Consider the following 18,787-nt stretch of genomic DNA (forward strand, 5'->3'; position numbering starts at 1 on the left):
TCCTTAGTTAATGTACTACTAGTTATTTGCTCATTGTTCTCTCCTTCCCTAATTTTACATAAAGGACGAGGCTTGGATGTGATAAACAGTTTCTTCTATTTATTTATGTCAATATACACTTGGCGGTGAGTCGAAATACACAGCAGAGCATCAGCCCTTCTAGAAGTAGTGGCATTTGGTATTGTTTTAACACTGTCTTTTTCAGCTGTCATCAAACCACAGTGGTTACATAGTGACAAAAATTCTGCTCTGTTTGCACATAGCTTCTTAATTCTAATGAACATGGGCTATATGTTGTGGGCCAATGCATTGCTAGCTCTAGCTCTTTTTTATTAGGTTTTTCGCATTCCCAGATCACCACTTCCACTGTGAAGAGTCTCTGGACTCTGTGGAGACATGTTCCTGGCCTTTCTTTTTTGAAAGGAGAGCTTTCTTTTTAGCAATTGAAAGTCACTGCTGAAAGCAATCGCTTATATAGTGTGAATACCATGATGGGTCACCCCGCAATTCTATTCTGTCTGTCAAGATGTCAAGATTCTCTATCTCAAGAGAAATTAATCTAGGCCAACTCCTGTTATTCCCCTTCCATGTCCAAACTAGCGCAGAGAAAGATGTCACATATTCCAGACTATTTGTATCTTCTAGAAACTGAGCTGTAGGGGTTTCTGGTGGTAATTTAAAACCTTTCTCTCCTGTCAGCTGTTTAAACAACTTTTTAGTCTTTTTTAGCATTCTAGGGCTTACCACCATTACATTTCCTTTAGACTTTCCTCTGCCCATTGTGCCATTCCCTCACAATTGTACACCCTGAAAGAAAAACACAAGGGTTGTATCCTGTATCAAAAATGTTAAGCAGGTAAAAATGTTATGTAGTGATGGATAGAGAGAGAGATAGAGAAATCAAGAACTCTTGACAACTTAGAGACACAACATAACACAGTTGTTCTTCTCTAATGCAGTAATGCTCTACTTTATATGTAATTCAAAGAAACATTGCAATGAAACTTGGTGGCACATTTACACTTATTTAACACATAATTCAAATACAGCCATTGATCAATGACAGACTATTTGTTTGTGCACATTTCAAAATCACTTCCCTGTGTTCCGGTGCCAGCTGATCAAATGCTTCCCAAGCTATACTCTGGGAGGGTTTTAATTAATTAATTTATTTATTTTCTCCCTGGGGTTCCCGTAAAATGAAAAATAATTATCTTCTCTCCGGGCCAGGCTCTCCTGCGTAGTCTTACTATTCGAAGTACGAATTTGTCACTGTCATTTAACATAACGATATGGATAACTTAGTTATTCCTCAGTCCCCTGTTTTATTGCCAGCTATATTTATATTTATATTGACTTCAATCCTTAGTTTTCCTATCAGCTATATTGTAAGGGTTAAAAGGCCACAACAGCAAGGCATTTAATTAACTTATCTGTGGTAGCATTTCACGCGTCCCACTTCTGATGCCACTTGTTAGGGAAACTATTTTTCCAACCCTCCTCAGAGTGACGCAATGAAAACACAAACACCAGGCAAGGCTCCAGAACAGATGAAATGTTTGTTGAGGTACCAAGGTTTATTGGCAGGCCAAGGCAAAGTCCCAGTGTTATGTCTTACAAACTAGCATCTACTTCCCTGAATCATATAAGACAGGCAGTTATATATGTTAATCAGTGCTGTCACAGCAAAACCCTAGAAGGGAACATAGTCCAAACATGGGCACGCATGTGTCAAATAGAAATGTTGCATATACACAAAATTGAAGACAACAGAGTAAAATGATACATAGTGCACTGTGAGCAAAAATAAGTGAACAGACAACAGATGGACTGTAGGAAAAAGGGGGCTGCGTTGTTGACTGGCTGAACTTAAAGTGTGGGACCGAGCTAAACTGAACAACGTGGCTTGTGGAGGTTTGTTTGCACAGCTGGCATAGGTGTCAGAGAGGTCAGCAGGGAACTCTTGGGGCAGTGCTAAAATAGTAATGTGGATGAGTGGAACCATTCTGTGAATGAGAGAAGCAAGCATCTTGGGAAGAGAAAAGAATAAATAGCTTACGGGGATTCAGATAATGGCAGAGAGAATTAGAACTTAAGTCTGATCTGATATCTAGGTACTATATATGAATGTATATATACGTATATATATCTATCTATATATATATATATATATAGATAGATATATATATATATATATGAAATGAGACTCAGCACAAATATATGAATGTATAGAAGGGGAAAAAAAGTTTTCCCTAAAATGTCTTGGAGTTCTTGTATAGCGTCATATCAAAGCATAGATCCATCAATCACGTTCTCCTTTTGCATGATAGGTATTTATTGATTCAATCCATATATTACTCCATATACAGTGTGATTAGCCATAGCCAACGCGTTTAGTCCCAAAGGACTTCTTCAGGGCTACAAGCACACAAATATAAATAACAGTAATTTAGTGTGGAGAAAAAGAAAAAACATCCCAAAACAAACATAATAATTACATATTAAAACCATAAATAAATATGCTTCTCAAAAGATTCATTCTTTTTAACATGATCTCAAATCGCCAAAGAATTTGTTTGTAAAATTCATATTGAAAATCATCTCTATGTATATCAATAGTTTACATTTATTATTGTCAATTATTCAATATTTTATTTTTTATTTTTTTATTATTGATTTCATTAATCTTTTCATTATAACTCAAAGGCAGACATGGAAGAGATATTGTGACCTAGGTCAAACTTTCCTGATGACTGCAATTACGCTTATCAGAATAGGGAAGAATCCCAACCAAAATGATATATGCAAATGTTAGATAGTCTAGCTTAAACAATACCTACTGAGCCAAAATGGAAAATAAGAAAAAAAGTAAAAACAGCGTCTCCGTAGAAAAATTAATTTCATTTTTTTAACACAGTAAACAAAGATGTAAATCTATCAGTCACCAACCCAATTATGTTCAATCTCCATCATCAAATTTTATAGGTTTCTATATTTTTCTGTCAAAGTTGTTTTACATGCATTTGTGAAGCGGCGACCATATTAATAACACTTCGCCAGTATACGACACACATGAACATAATGCATTCCGCCTTCTAAGCCGAACAGCTATTGTCAATATACAGCATGTTTAAACTCGTTATACTAAATTTCACAAGACTAGAATGATTTAATGGTATTTTTAAGATTAACTGGCAAGAACGAAAGTAAGAATATTCTTTCACGAAATAGACGAACTCATACCTCGTACATAGAACAAAATGGCTCTTCTGAATGTATCACCTTGCGGCGACTGAGAAGCAAAATCTTCTCATGTGGAATCTCCCTGCTTTTACAATCCCCCTTTATCCCAGTCACCTGTGTAAGTTTGCACCAAGATGTGACAGTACACTCAAATTTGGCAGACATCTTAAACTGTCCAAATCATGCCCGATTTCATTCTTTACATATTCTGGGATCAGAATAATTAGTAGTATCCACTTTTGGAGCATCCAAAAAAAGGGCAATTATTGTAAACATAAAAAAAATGTTAATAGCCTGAGCCGTTAGATAGTCTACATTAATGCAAGAGGTCGGGCCGTCTTTGTTTACAGTACGTGCCAGGCATTTTGAATTTCTATCATTTGCCGATTTTGATCTGTGTATTCGAAAACATTATTATTATATATATCTCACTTTTCTTCATACACCTTTAACGATGACAGTAACTTATATTTTGTGAAAATCCAATGATAGTAAAGTTTTTTTAATACTTTCACCGTAAATAATATTAATGGCAAACATATTTTAAAAATATTTTATCCCGACTGCTGGTTCTAACTACCCAATATATTTATTTATGGCACCCATTTATTAATATAAGCAATTCAGACAAATATTTGGTTTTATAATATTAACCCATTCAAGTCAAATAATCTAATTTAACCTGTACCTAACGACCACATAGTCAAGGTCTATCACCATTATCCTTATAAAATGCTATTTCATATTCATCTAATATCATATAAATTCATACCATGGAAACACATAGATCATAATAATATATTTATATTTTTTATACTATCTTTAGAACGGTCTGATGTTAGATAATGAGCCATTATTCCAATCAACACCCAATGAAAGGACACATTAGATTTAAAACCATCAAGGAGTCAACTACATTGGTAATTTCTCAGGTCCTGGTTCCCTCACTTGAAGTCATCATGTACCATTGTGGTCTCCCACATGGTTCAAATTCCTAAAAAGTAGTGGAGTTCGTTGTTTACATTAAGTCCCTCATTAACTGTATGTAGACGACATATCCATCTCGCCTCAGCTTGCCTGAGTGCAAGTTCCCTACTTCCTCCTCTCTCACAAAGGGACACATGTTCAGTACCATGAGCCCAAATTTGGGTATGTGTTGTGTGAGCCAATTGTATGTGGGTTGCCTGGGGATATCTAACATCTCCATTCTTTATGGCTCTCATATTTTCTAACACTCTTGTTTTAAGACTTTGAATGCTGCTACCTATATACATTTTCCCACATGACAACCTATCACATATACCATATACGTGGTGTTACAATTGATGAAGAAATTGATAGTATATTCTACCTTGTTGTTATATTTAAACTTCTGTATCTTGTTGACTCCCATTTTGCATATGGAGCATCCTCCACACGTATAGAAGCCTAATGGTCTCGCTGGTAACCACGTCTCTATCTCTGATTTACTCAGAGTATCTAGTCAAAATCATAAAAATAAATCACTGTCAGGTATTGCACCCCTTATAAGATATTATGGCCCTCATTATGACTTCGGCAGACAGAAAAGCCCATCTGCCAAAGTTCCGATGGGTAGGTTGCCACCAGTGTGGCAGCCTCCCTACTGGGGCCATTACGAGCTTCTCACTGGGTCAGCAGGTGTAAACACAGCTTCTGCCCGCTGGCCCAGCCGGACATGGCCTACATCATTGTCTCTGGCTCGTAATAGAGCTGGCCGCGATGCTGTAGTGCGTCTGGTGCACCAGCACCCTTCGCAAGGTTCACTATCTGCTTTGCGAGGGGGCTGGTCAGGGAGGCCCCTGTACTGCCCATGCCAAGGGCAATGGCAGTGCAGGGCCCCCCTCAGGCCCCTGCACCTTGTCTCTGCCAGCTGCTTTCATGCTACCGCCATGAAACCACTGGTGGAGAAGGGGGTCGTAATTCCCAGGGTAGCGCTGCCCTGGCAGATTAGGACTGCCAGCACTGCCAGGCTGTCGTTAAATCATATTCTGCCAGCTGGCAGTCTGACCTCACCGCTACCACGTTGGTCGTTATATGACGCTCAGACCGCCTCATTAGCGGTGGTCCGAACGCCACCACGAACCTGGCGGTCATTAGACCTATATGTTTTTCATTGCCTATGTTTGCAGAAGTTGTAGACTTTAATAGAGAGGTTTTGTATCAACAAATGTTAAAGCATGTCTCAGCATAGTTAATTTGTGCAGGTTAGTCTTTAGAAAAAAACACAGTGTGTTATCTGTGAAATCTAAAAACAATATTACAGTTTAACTATGTTAGGTGATTGTAGGACAATGCCAATTTGTGTTGACTGATGCTGCTGGTTTGTTGACTCTCTGCTCTGGGACTCTGTTAACCAGACCCCAGTGCATGTGCCCTGACCCTAAAACATGTTGAAATTGGCTAAACTCCTAATTGAGATATTTAAATCACCTTTAATTGCTAGTATTTGGCACAATCGTGTCCCCAGGGACCATAAGTTAAATGGCCTGATTGTGGAAGTTTAAAAACTGTGATTCGACCTGTCAAAATTAACCCTCTAAACAAGCCTGAACCTTTTTTTTAAATATCATTGTCACCCCTCAATAGGCCTTACTTCCCAAAAGGCAGGACACACTGTATTTAAAAGTAAGGCATGAAGAGATTTAACATTACAAATGTCCTTACAGAGAAAAAGTTCCAAAAACTATTTTCACTGTAGCAAGGCTAGCTGTTACATAGCGAATCAATGGCTGCAATATTACATTTAACAATCTAAAGCGAGGAAACAACTGGAAATCTCATTCTTGAACTCTCTGTTATGCTTATTAAAGGCTTGAGTCACTGATGAAATTTAAAATTCAATAAACATTATGGATAATGCACTTTTAGAAAGTTACACTTTCCCTGCCTAAAGCCTCTGGGGGCTAATTCATATAACCCCCCTGCTGCAGCCTTTGAACTCTTAGGCCCATATTTATACTTTTTTCACCACATTTGCGTCATTTTTTTAACACAAAAGTGGCGCAAACTTACAAAATACAATTATATTTTGCGATAAAGAATTATGCAAATATGGCACAAAAAAAGAATAAATGTGGGCTTTAGTTCTGCCTGAAGTATGAAAACTGCTCACAGGGCATGAGAAAAGGCTTGAGTGTGCGGAAGTATTTCTGTTGATCTGACAGGATGCCCATTTGGGCAGTGCTCAAGAACTTGATAGCTTCCCCTGTCACAGGCAAATGCTTGTCTTTGGCAAATACTAGCTGATACCTGGGCAGGCTCTTCTTTTGATCCCCCGACAGGCTCCAATCATTGTGGGAGGGTGTTGCCCTCAGAACTGAGTTTGAACTGGCTTGAAATTACCACAGAGGAAACACAGTGATAGAAGGAATGCTTGAATTAATATCAGCCACAAGAATTCACTTGGGTGACATCCAAATCCATAATTTCTTGTATATTTTAGCATGCCACTCTTTGTGGGACAAGTATGCCCAGACTTGGGTTTCGTACACACTGTTTCACAGGAACCAGGTATACCTGGCAGATGACCTCTTTACCAGGGCAAAACAGGTCCGGGGTTGCTTGCGTTCTGTCATAGGAGCATCCAGTAGTCACCCCCATCCACAGGCTAGTGCCAGGCATGTGTGGTGCCCTTGGCCACCTTCTTCTGAACACTCAGGCCTATGAAAGAACACCCTAAAGGGCTGGACCTCCTCCTACTTGCACCCAGAACAAAGTGTTTTCCAAAGGTCGTTTGGCTGACTTTCTGTTAACCTACTGGAACACAACTAGCTGCTAAAACCCCTTTCGTTTTTAAAAAAAACTGGGATTTTTAAACTTTTTTACACAAAAGTCTTCAAGTGGACCGGGACAAACCTGCCAAGCCGATCTGACCAAGGTGCATTGCTGCTGGGCTGGAGATTCGTCATCGCCCCCCCCCCCCACTATGAGCTTTTCTGCAGCATCAAATCTGTTTAAGTAGGACCATGCGGAGAAGGTATCCAGCCTTATGGAGTCCTCTTTGGCTACAGTTTCCAGTTTTGTTCTGCTAGAGGAATCTGAGCTTAAAAATGTTTCCAACCTTGGGAGTACTTCCCTGGGCATGAATTTCAATTTTCCTGCTTGTGTTTTTTCCTCCTAAACCAACAGGTTTATCAGGACCTCGTCTGATGTCATGTCACTCTTCTCAGAAACAGCCTGCTGCCTTGCCACGCCAAATGACTTTGACTACCAGAAACAAGAAAAGTCACAAGATTAAACCTCTGACACGGTTGAAAGTGGTCTGTATACCCAACCAGCACTCCATTTCTATCATCATCTAATCCTCCTAGGTCCCGCTCTACAAGATTGACTGCTTAAAGATGTTTGGTGTTATTTTCCTTTACAACATTAAAAACGCATATCTTCACTTCCCCTTATTGGGTTGTTGTCATTTTTATGCCATTTTGTTAATTAAATTATTCCCTATTGTTAAAAACCAGAGTGTATTTTATTGTGTTGTGTTTTTGACTTTTTAACTATGTTGGTACTTTTAAATGCTTTACACATTTTTTAGGTTAAGTCTTTCTGCTTGTGCCATAGCTAAGAGGAGTTGAGTTCAGGTTTAAATTACTGAAACCTTTACTAGACCCAATAAGATACGGTCATTATCAATTGTGGTGGACTACCCTCCACCCTTTAATAATCCACTTTTTCACAGTGAAGGTGTTGGCGTAAGGGGATTAACGAGGAGGATATTAGTCCTCAAACCCACAAATGTTCCGGTCCTACACTGTGCGTCAACACATTTATGTATAGATTTTAAAGCAAAGTTGACCGGTTTTTAATGACTATGCAGCTAAATCGGCCAATGGACCTAGAACGGGACATATGCTGGATGTGCCTTTTTTTCTCTTCCCCTGCAGAACATATCTTTTAAACTTTCAAACATGCTGTCATGCTATAAAGGACCTGCTTTAGCTTATTGGCGCAGTTCCTGCTATAGCTTCTGGCATGTCTGTGTGTTAGTGTGCAAGTGGCTGTATTATGCTTGTTCTTTGTTTGTTGTGCTACTCGCGTGGCAAAGACCATAGTGGCTGTACCTCAGAACACTGGAGTTAGAGATTTGGAGTTTGTGATAAATTTCAGCCAGAGTTAGTTAGGGCTACAGGAAACACCAGTCTGTAAACTACATATAAACGAGAGAAATTAGCAAAGAGATTAGTATTGTACTGTACTGTACTTCAGGCAAGCATGAGGTTTTGAAAAACATAAAAGCAGTACATGACAAACTGAAAGATTTACACTCTTGGCTGGGGATTTGTAATCCAAACATTATAGCCAGCAATTAAAATTCAAAAGCATGGAGTTGTTTAGTTAGGTGCCCTATAGCAAGTGCGCTGTATGTTTACATCCATTTAACAGAGTGCATTTATACTATGTGCTAAAAGAATGCATTGAGCATGCACTTCTCCCTCGTGTTTTCATTCTCATCATAAAGACACACCGTGTGGGGGACTTTGAGCTTGTATGAACTAAATAAACACAGGTAATGTTGATAAGCTGGCTAGATAGAAAAAAAGAGGAAATACTACCATGTCAACGCCCTCAGCTTTAATCCTTAGTAACAGGAAAACTACTAGAGTTGTTTTGCATTCTCTTCTGAGTTTCTTGTCATAAACCACACTTCAATACACCTTTGTGGTCTCTGGATTGCGCCATGATTAAATCAAGCTTGAACATGTTTCGCATGTTGTTTCGTTAATCATCAACTGTTTAATCAAGATCGTGCGTTGTAAAACACCATTTGGGAGTGAATATCTATCAAATATGGAATGGACTTCCAGTGCCTCCCTTTCTAAGTGACTGCTAGATGTGTGTGTTTGTTCTGCAGCAGGCACTTGAATGGCGGTTGTTTGTTAGGTGCTCTTTTTGTTAACTACTCAAAAACAGATGAAGCCCTCTTGTTTTCATAGTTGGGAGTTGCCTAGCAATATATCATATTGACAGTGAACAAATGTGTAAGAGTAAATATTATGGTTTCATCTAACACTTCCAGAGTGAAATAAACCACAAAAAATTAAGTTCACATAACAGATTCTAAGGTCATTGACCACAGGCTCAGGCATTTGAAAAAATGTAGCTATTACAGCACTCATCACCCATTAATGGTTATGTATTGGAGCACATTATGAGTCACAACAATTCAGAACACAGCATGCACCGGAAAATGCCATTCTTTGCTGCTGGCAGGCATTATATATACATGACACATTTAGAGCACAGGTGACAGAAATACAGCACTTGAAAAGTGTAGCAGTTTTCTGTGTTCCGTTTCAGAACAATATATAGTGTTCCTTGAATGATGATTGATTAGTCACATAAACTGAATACTGGAAAGTGCAAATACGGTTAAACTTTATACGAATTAAAGCATCCATTCTCGTCTCTGTTTCATTTTATTTTGTCGCCTTTATTATAAATGAAAGCAATATATCACGAACTGTAAAAAAAAATGTTCATCAAGAATTTAATCGAATATACTTTCAGACTGTTTGTTAATTAATAACAACTTTTCTGCTGCGTGCTCAAAGTAATATTGAGAAAAGTGTCCTAATATTTTGTTCTTGATGTTCTGAAATATTTATATAAAATCGACCCACGCTAGTAAATTGCCAAATAATCAAATTTTTTAACTGGTAAGGTTAGAGCCCGCCTTTGCTAAGATAGCCCCCTGTGCGTGGCGGAGAGACATTTTGGCACACTTGTTGATGGCAGTGAATTAAATGAGGGAGCATTCGTTCTTTTTGTGTTCACTGGTCAGTACCTGGACGAGCAGGGACTGGCCCCTGGACACAATCATCCCGGACCTCCCCCAGCTTACCTAAATCACCAATAGTGTTTTTTGCCTCATGCAAATGATGCTTTTGTTGATGTGTGTCAGCAGGGTTCAGAGTTTGAAGGGAAGGCAAGGAAAGTGGCTAAAGGGGTGCTAAAAACATCGGTGTGGTATGCTAGTGAAGGACTAAAGCCACTTTAAACTGGCAAATCAGACAGAAAGGAACTAGAAAGCAGGGACAAGGACAAGGCTGGAGCAAGATGAGAAGGGTGCTGCTTGGGCATAACTTTAATGCACACAGCTCCGTGTGTCTCTCAAAATATTGATGCCCTGGGCACAGCTTGGCCATGCTAACGACTGGCCCTGGTAAGGTATCCATAAGTAAGCGAACTTCATAATAGCCCCTGTAAAAGAGCGGTATATCAACATGCAGCAGTGTAACTATGGATAGCACAACAAGAGTAGTGGCACAGGGACATTGGTTTCAGAGTCCTGCACCGCCCCAGTTATTGCAGGTGTATTCTTGCTCAATTAGGCTCCCTAACAGCTTTGCTACGCCTCGGTCCACACATCAGACACTTGCATACAGCCATACAGGCAGCTGTATTCAAGAACAGAGTCGGACCAGACAATAGGGAAATCAAGCACTAGTGCTTAATTTGTAAAAAAGTATCTTCCAATGCTCTTCTGGCGACTTCACTGCAACTTGCAGCTTGCACCACCATTTGCCCCAGCAGTGCTGCCACGGACAGTACCAACACAAGTACTAACCATGACACTCCTACATGTGTGACAATTCAGACTATTACAGACCACCTAAAGCTATGACAATCACTTTGGCGACAAGTATTATTAGTCATTTTTTTGGTTGTATATTTATTGTACTTGGTCATTTTCACAGGGCATCCCCAAAGTTTTTCCTTCCTCATCCAGTTTTTCTGACCCTCTTTTTATTGGTTCTAGGACTCAGCACTTTGTCACTGCTGACCAATGCTAAAGTGCATGTGCTCACCCTTCTAAACTTGGTATGATTGGCTTACATCTGATTGGCACATTTAATTTACCTGTAAGTCCCTTGTATAGTGGTATCCCTCATACTCAGGGCCTGTACATTAAATGCTACTTGTGGACTCACAGAAGTAACCTTTCAAACCTGTCTCAGGCCTACCACAGCAGGGCCTGCATGAGCAGTTTACCGCCATGTTGGCTTGGCATCTAAATTTACTTGCTAGGCCTGGAACTCCCCTTTTACAACACATAGGTCACCCCTATGGTAGACCCTAGTTAGACCTATGAGCAGAGTGCTGTGTAGATAAGAGGTAGGACATGTGCCTTTTTGTGTGGCATGTCCTGGTCGTGACAAACAGCCCATTTGGTTTCTCACTGATGTGAATGCTGCCCATCTCATAGGTTTGCATTAGAAATGCCCTTGCACATGTATAAGTGGTATTTTCTGATCTATGATGAGTAGCGTGGGCATGTTTGGTATGTGTGGAATGGTTGTGAGAAATCCTAGTTATTGATGTAGGTGAATCTTTTCTTACCATTGTAGAAATGCCACTTTTAGAAAGTGGGTATTTCACTGTGCTTATGACTCTTGTACTTTGTAGCCTGACTTCAGTCCACCTCTGCGGTAGAGCAACAGCCAGGCTTTGTGCTTTCTTTCCAGACAGCCATTACACAGGGAGGGTGGAGGTGTAACAGGATTACATCTGCATACTGAATGGTTTTCCAGGGCTGGGAAAGGGAGAGGCAGGGCCCACTTACACCTCACACAAAAGGGCTTGTTTTCCTCCTACTGATGCCTGGAGTCAGGGCTGGGGTTGAAGGGGGGGGGTATTGTACACTTCTAAAGGTCCTTTAAAGTGCCCCCTGAGCTCAAAGACAAAACAAGTATAAGGACAGAGGTTGTTCCTCATGTCCACTGCATGGACTTGTAGCCAAATGCTGCTGGTTATGCATGCTGCACCAGAGGATTGTTTTACTGCCAGATACCACCATTAAGACTGACGTGCTTGTTGTGATGACGTGGTCTGCTTGGTCACAAGAAGGACTGCCACTTCACCTCAAGGACTCAGATGTGCTGGCCTGCTGCTGGTACCTTCTTCTGTGTGTCCCCAGTGATCACTCAGGGACCAGCATAGGATTCCCCTGATACAAAGACTGCCCCAGGCATTGCAGGTATTGTGCTTGGTGAGTGATATAATATCTTTAATTGGAGCCTTTGGTAAGTGTGACTTCCTAGACCCTGGGTGAGCCGGCAGAGTGTTTGCTTCTGCTGCCCAAAAGGTGGTGCTTCCCGAAACCTTTAGCACCGTGAGTGACACATTGTTTTCCCCTGTGAAGATGAACCGGAATGAAAGAGAGAGGAACCACAGGCAAAAGTGCCCCATCTGATGCCTCCAGGGCACAAGCAGGAATCCACTCCTGCTGTCGGAGCCCGAGGGATGCAGTGCTCTGATCAGGTGATGTGCCTTCACTGCCATGTCCCAGTTTTACTGACTCCGGTCTCATGAGGCTGGCACCCCCGCAGAGGAAGGAAGAGCACTGTGTCTACCCCTTCCTCCAGAGAGTCTCCGGAGGTGGACATCGAGTTTAAAACAGAAGGACGCCACTGACAGCAGGCAGTAAATGGGCTTGTCCCTGCTGAGCCCCCTTCAGGGCCATACTTATCGGATTAGGAGTGTGGGAACTCCTGGATGGGACGTGGTGGGATCTGCCCAATCAGATATCCCACAAGTAAAGAAAGAGCACTGTTAAATTCAGGATGAAATTGTAAGATAAGGATAGAAGTTAGAAAGGAACAACAGGTGAGCTAAATGATGGGAAAATGCCACAGAGAAAGTGCTAAAATACTCACACGGGGTTAATGTAGTTTTGGAACTAATTTGTCCTGGACTTTAATGGTTTTTCTACCTGTTGCCAAGGAATCTATTCCTTTTCTGGTTTCTGACTCAGGAGATTTCCAACTTCCACCTGTTTACTTTTGTTGATTATACATCCTCGAATAAGCGTTGGCTGTTTTGCTGAATGATGGAATTGCAAATGTTGAGAAGGAGCAGAAGTTGTTTAAAAGCTGCAGTCTTGTTACCACCACTGACTTATCCAGTCTGAGTTCAATGTCACAAAGCAGATGGGGGAGGCTATTTATAGAAAACCGAATTTTATTTTTTCGACAGGTGTAATGTCACTTAAACTAGATTTTTGAGTTTCATATATTTGTCATAGTTTTCAATTTTTTGTGTGCTTCTTCTGCAATGCTTGCACAGGCAAGATATGTTTGAGGAAACAAAATAATGCAGATGACTGCCCAATACACAGAGCAGGTGTCCTGTGTGTACTACTACCTAATGGCATATGTCAAGTACATATGCCATTCATATGACAGCCCAATAAGTTGAATAGTTGCATATTATAAAATATCCTATACTATGTGTCATTTAATGTGCATATGGTCTCTCCCCTAAACATGGTTCCTACTCAATTGGCATATTTAATTTACCTGTAAATCCTGAGAAAGTGCACTACTTGTCCTCAGGGCCTGTACATTAAAAGCTACAAGTTGGCCTGCAGCACTGATTGTCCCACCCACTTAATAAGTCCCTTAACCATGTCCCAAGCCTGCCATTCCAAGACCTGTTTGTGAAGTGTCATTGTTACCTCGACTTTGCATTTGAAAATGATGCAAACCCTTGCAGCATGGAAAGAAACGATGCATCGTCTGTGCCGCGTAGGAAAATCTGACTCAAAACCTTATTTTTCCACACATCCTCTCTGCTGCGGTCCCCGTTATTTTTGACGCATCCCAGGTACTGTGTTTTACAAAGAAACAACTATTGATTTCTAAGGATTGAAACTCTTTTAAACCTTTTAAAAGTGATATTTCAACTTCTGATTATTGGATCTTTCTCACTATGACCTTATTTTATTCAGATAAATATTATCTATTTTCCTAAACCTATGCGGTGTATTTTTGTGGTGTCTTCTCTGTGATGCTGTATGATTTATTGCACAAATACTGTACACATTGCCTTCTAAGTGAAGCCCGACTGCTCAGTGCCAAGCTACCAGAGGGTAGACAAAGGATAATTTGGATTGTGTGGTAACTTGCCCTGACTATGATTTTGGTCCCTACTTGGACAAGGGTGTACAGCTCTGCCAACTAGAGACCCCATTTCTAACATTGGTGATCGGCGGTGGGATAGGAGTTGTGTTTGTGCAGTGCCATACAATAGCTACGTGTAGACTACCTGCCCACAGTTAAAGGTCAATTTGATGTTTTTTTCTTTTTGTTACAATTTCCCCGCTTGACATTCTTTAATCAATCCTATACATCATGTCTCTAGAGGTCTGGGTCCACAAGTGGAGCAGGGGAGCTTGAGCTGGCTAAGCTGGAGGGTTACACAGTTTACCACCTGAAGGGGATCTGCAAGAGGATGGTGTTACCTACTCATGGACCATCCAAGAAGGAGGAGTGCCAAAAGGCGCTGAGGCCCTGGGCAGAAGCCCGCTCACAAGATCGTGATGAGTTGGGGGAGCAAGTGGATGGCTCTCCAGCAGAGCTCTACTCTAACAGCAGTGGGGGATGGCACCCCGGGAATTGTGCTCCCTGCTACACCAGGGAGCAGCGTCTCAAGTCACAGCCTGAATGCAGAGGAAAGTAGGGAGGAGACAGAATTCTAGAGGCAGTGGAGAGGAGAGCAGAGGCTGAAAGAGCCTTAGCTGAGAAGAAACTTAGCTTGGCTCATGAACTGTGTCTGAAAGAGCTGGACCTCAAGTCTAAGCAGTCTGAATCCAGCAGAGATGGTGGCAGCATAATTACAGTACCGGATAGAGACAAGAAGGTTCTTCTACCCAAATATTTGGTGCCAAGTTATGTGGTGCGAGATGACATTGACAACTGGTTTGCTGCTTATGAAGTTGCACTGAGGGCACGTAGGAATCCTGAAGAGCACTGAGGGACAGGCCTCTCAAAACGCTTGCCAACACTTGGAAGGGACACACTTCTAACATTAGAGGTTGGCAACCAGACTGAGTATACTCCTATGAAAGCCATTTTGCTTGCCAAATTTGGACTGACCCCTGAGAAACCACCAAAGATTCAGGGACAGTAGCAAGCTCCCCAACCAAACCTGGGTAGACTTTATTGATTTTACCAGTAAGGCACTGAATGGCTTGGTGTGGAGCAGCAAAGTCAGTGATTATGTTGGGTTGTACAGTTTAATCCTGAAAGAGCATATGGTCAGTGGTTGCTTTACAGAGTTGCACCAACACTTAGTTGACAGTAAGCTTACTGATTCCAGGAAGCTTCCTAAGGAAGCAGACCTCTGGGCTAGCACCAGAGTGTCCAAAAAGGTATCTGAGGGGACACCCAAAAAGATGGCCAGGGTTCTCCACAGAAGAAAGAGGTGGGAGAAAAACTTAAAAATAAGGAGTTCTCTAAAGGCCCCCAAAATAATTCCCCAGGGAATAGTGGTAACCAGCCCAGTCTGATCTGAAGAAGAAAGGGTTCTTTGATCATAACACAAGGAGGTTTGAACCCCAATGTGCAGAGTGCTCCAAGTATGGTCACTCTAAGGGCAACTCCAAATGTCCAAAGAGGGCACAGCCCCCCCACTGATGGGCAGCCACCTGGGTTGGCTAGTGTACTGCTCGGGGAAGAGATAGTCCCAGATAGCTTTGGGGAACAGACAGAGGTAGCCCTAGTGTCCCTGTGGGATGCAGGCATGGTTCTGAAAGCCCACATGCCTTCCAATACCTCTAAGTATAGGCAGTGGTCACCATTAATGGTCAACAGGTGGATGCTCTGCATGACATAGGAGCCAGCATGACTACTGTCAAGTGTCAGCTGGTGTCAGCAGAGCAGATCCTACCGTACACATTCCACGATGTCATAGTTGCTGACAATCGAGATAGCCATCTACTGGTGGCTCTGGTTCCTTCTTGACTGGGGGGTCACTGGTACTCTGAAAGTAGCTGTGAGTCCTGCCATGCCTGTAGAGTGTCTGTTAGGTAATGACCTAGAGCACACTACCTGGTGGGAGGCAGAGCCCAGGTCTCAGTTGGAGATGATGGGATTGCCTGCGTGGGTCTGTTTGACCACATGGTCCATGGCTACCCAGAAAGGGAGTCAAGGGCATCTGGAGCCTGGAAGAATGGCCCAGACAGCTGCCAAGGAGAGAGGCAAGCGGTGCGGGAAACCGGTCCCAGAAGATCCCACGGTGCAGGTTGACAGGGTCCCAGAGTAGGAGGCTCCTGAGCCAACCAGGGAGGACATTGCCACCCTAAGTGACCTACCTGAGCTTGTTGGCTGGCAATTTAAGATTAGGCCCACCAGGGAGGTATGCTGCAAAGCACAGAAAGAGGGTCCAATTCTTGAGGGCTTGAGGCAGCAGGATTCAGCTCATGCAGCAGGTGAAGCCTCTGGGGATCACCTAATTTATTGTGAGAATGAGCTCCTATATAGTGAACCTAAGGCTCTGGGTACTGGGGCAGCACGTGTGCTGGTGGTCCCCTAGTGTTACTGGGCCTTCATACTGGGTTTACTTCAATACATACCTCTGGCAGGACATTTTGGGCAAGACAAGACCTTTGCCAGGCTTGTTACTCACTTTTATTGGCCCCGAAAGAGAACAGCTTCAGATACATTTTGCATGTCATGTATCACCTGTCAGGCCAGTGGTAAGTAAGGGAAAAAGCTGAAGGCTCCCCTGATCCCACTCCCCATTGTTGGCACCCCTTTTGAAAGGGTGGGCATCAACATCATTTGTCCATTGGACCCCAAGACAGCCCTAGACAGCAGGTTCATTCTGGTCTTGGTGGACCATGCCACATGCTACCCAGAGGCAATCTTTCTGAGGACGGTGACTGCACCGGTGGTGACTAGAACCCTGATGGAGATCTTTACCCATGTAGTGTTCCCCAAAGAGATAGTGTCTGACAAGGGCACTAACTTCATGTCTGCGTGCATGAAGCCCATGTGGGATGCATGTGTTGTAACCTACATCTTCACTCCACACTATCACCCTCAAGCCAACGGTCTAGTTGAGAGGTTCAACAAAACCTTGAAGGGCCTGATTGCAGGTCTACCAGAGGCCATAAGGTATAAGTGGGATGTCCTCTTGCAATGCCTTCTCTTTGCTTACAAAGAGGTGCCCCAGAAGGGGGTAGGGTTTAGTCCCTTTGACCTTCTCTATGGCTAACCTGTTAGGAGGCCTTTAAGCATTGTCAAGGATGCATAGGAAAAAGCTCCCAGGAAAGCCCCCCAGGATGTAGTCAGCTACATGTTGGCCCTCCGCAACCAGATGCACCACTTTTGGAAAAAGGCAAATAAAGCAACCTTGAGGCCAGTCAGGAGGTAATGAAATGCTGGTACAACCAAAAGGCCACTCTGGTGGAGTTCCAACCTAGTGACAAAGTATGGGTCATGGAACAAGTAGAGCCCAGAGCTCTCTAGGAACGCTGGACTGGCCCATATGAAATAAAGAAGCGTAAGAGGGAGGCCACTTATTTGGTGAACCTCCAGACCCGTAGCATCCTCCTAAGGGTGATCCATGTAAACTGACTAAAGCCTCACTTTGAGAGGTCTGAAGTCAGCATGCTCCTAGTGACAGATGTGGGTGTGAAGAGGGTGTGGAGAAGGAGAGTGAAACTCTCCATGTCCTCGTCTCTGCACAAGAAAGTGATGGGTCAGTCAAAGGTGTCTACATCTCTGACTTCCTGACCCTACAGCAGCGAGCTGACTATTACCAGTTATTGGAGTTTTCCTCCCTGATTTCCCTCACCCCTGGACTCACACATCTATGTGTCCATGACATTGACACAGGCAAAAGTCACCCAATTTACAGGTTCTCAGAAAGGGTGAAGGCTAACATCAAGGCCAGTAGTGCTGGTACCAAAGCCTGCCCCACTAGGCACTAAACCAGAAGTTCGGTAGAGTGTAGACTACTGAGGTCTCAATTCCATCACCAAGACTGATGCATCTCCCATCCCTGAGCTAATGTGCTCATTGACATGCTAGTCATTGCCAAATTCCTCAGTACATTTGATTTGATATCAGGGTACTGGTAGATCACATTGACCGAGGGGGTAAACGAGAAGGCAGCATTCTCAACCCCTGAGGGATATTACCAGTACCAGGTGATGCCCTTTAGTGTGAAGAATGCGCCTACTACCTTCCAACGGTTGGTTAACAGGGTCCTGGATGGTAAGCAGACATTGCCATCTTCAGCGTCACCTGGGAGGAACACCTGCTTCACCTCCAAGAGGTGCTTCGGGCCCTGCTACAGGCAGGACTGACAAGGCCATTAAGTGGCAGATGGGACAGGGTTCTGTTGTATTTTTAGGCCACCTGGTAGGTGGGGGCAAGGTGCAGCCCCTCAAGGCCAAGATTGAAACAATCATGGCTTGGTAACCACCTAAAACTCAAACAGGTGAGAGCCTTCCTAGTCCTCACTAATTACTACATTTGATTTGTTAGGGGATATAGCACCATGGTTTCCCCCTTAACTGAGCTGACACCTAAAAGGTGGCCCAGCTTGATGAACTGGACTAGAACTTCACTCAAGGAAGCCAGGTACAAGGCTCCTGTGCTCAGGGCCCCTGATTAGTCCAAGGAATCCAGAAGGGCAGAGATACGTTTCAGAACATGGCATGGGCAGGCTTAGCACAGCTGAATTACGAGGGCCTGGACCAACCGGTAGCCTTCATTAGTAGGAGGTTACTTCC

The sequence above is a fragment of the Pleurodeles waltl genome, chromosome 10 (genome assembly GCF_031143425.1).
Source record: "Pleurodeles waltl isolate 20211129_DDA chromosome 10, aPleWal1.hap1.20221129, whole genome shotgun sequence".
In the NCBI taxonomy this organism is placed as follows: domain Eukaryota; kingdom Metazoa; phylum Chordata; class Amphibia; order Caudata; family Salamandridae; genus Pleurodeles; species Pleurodeles waltl.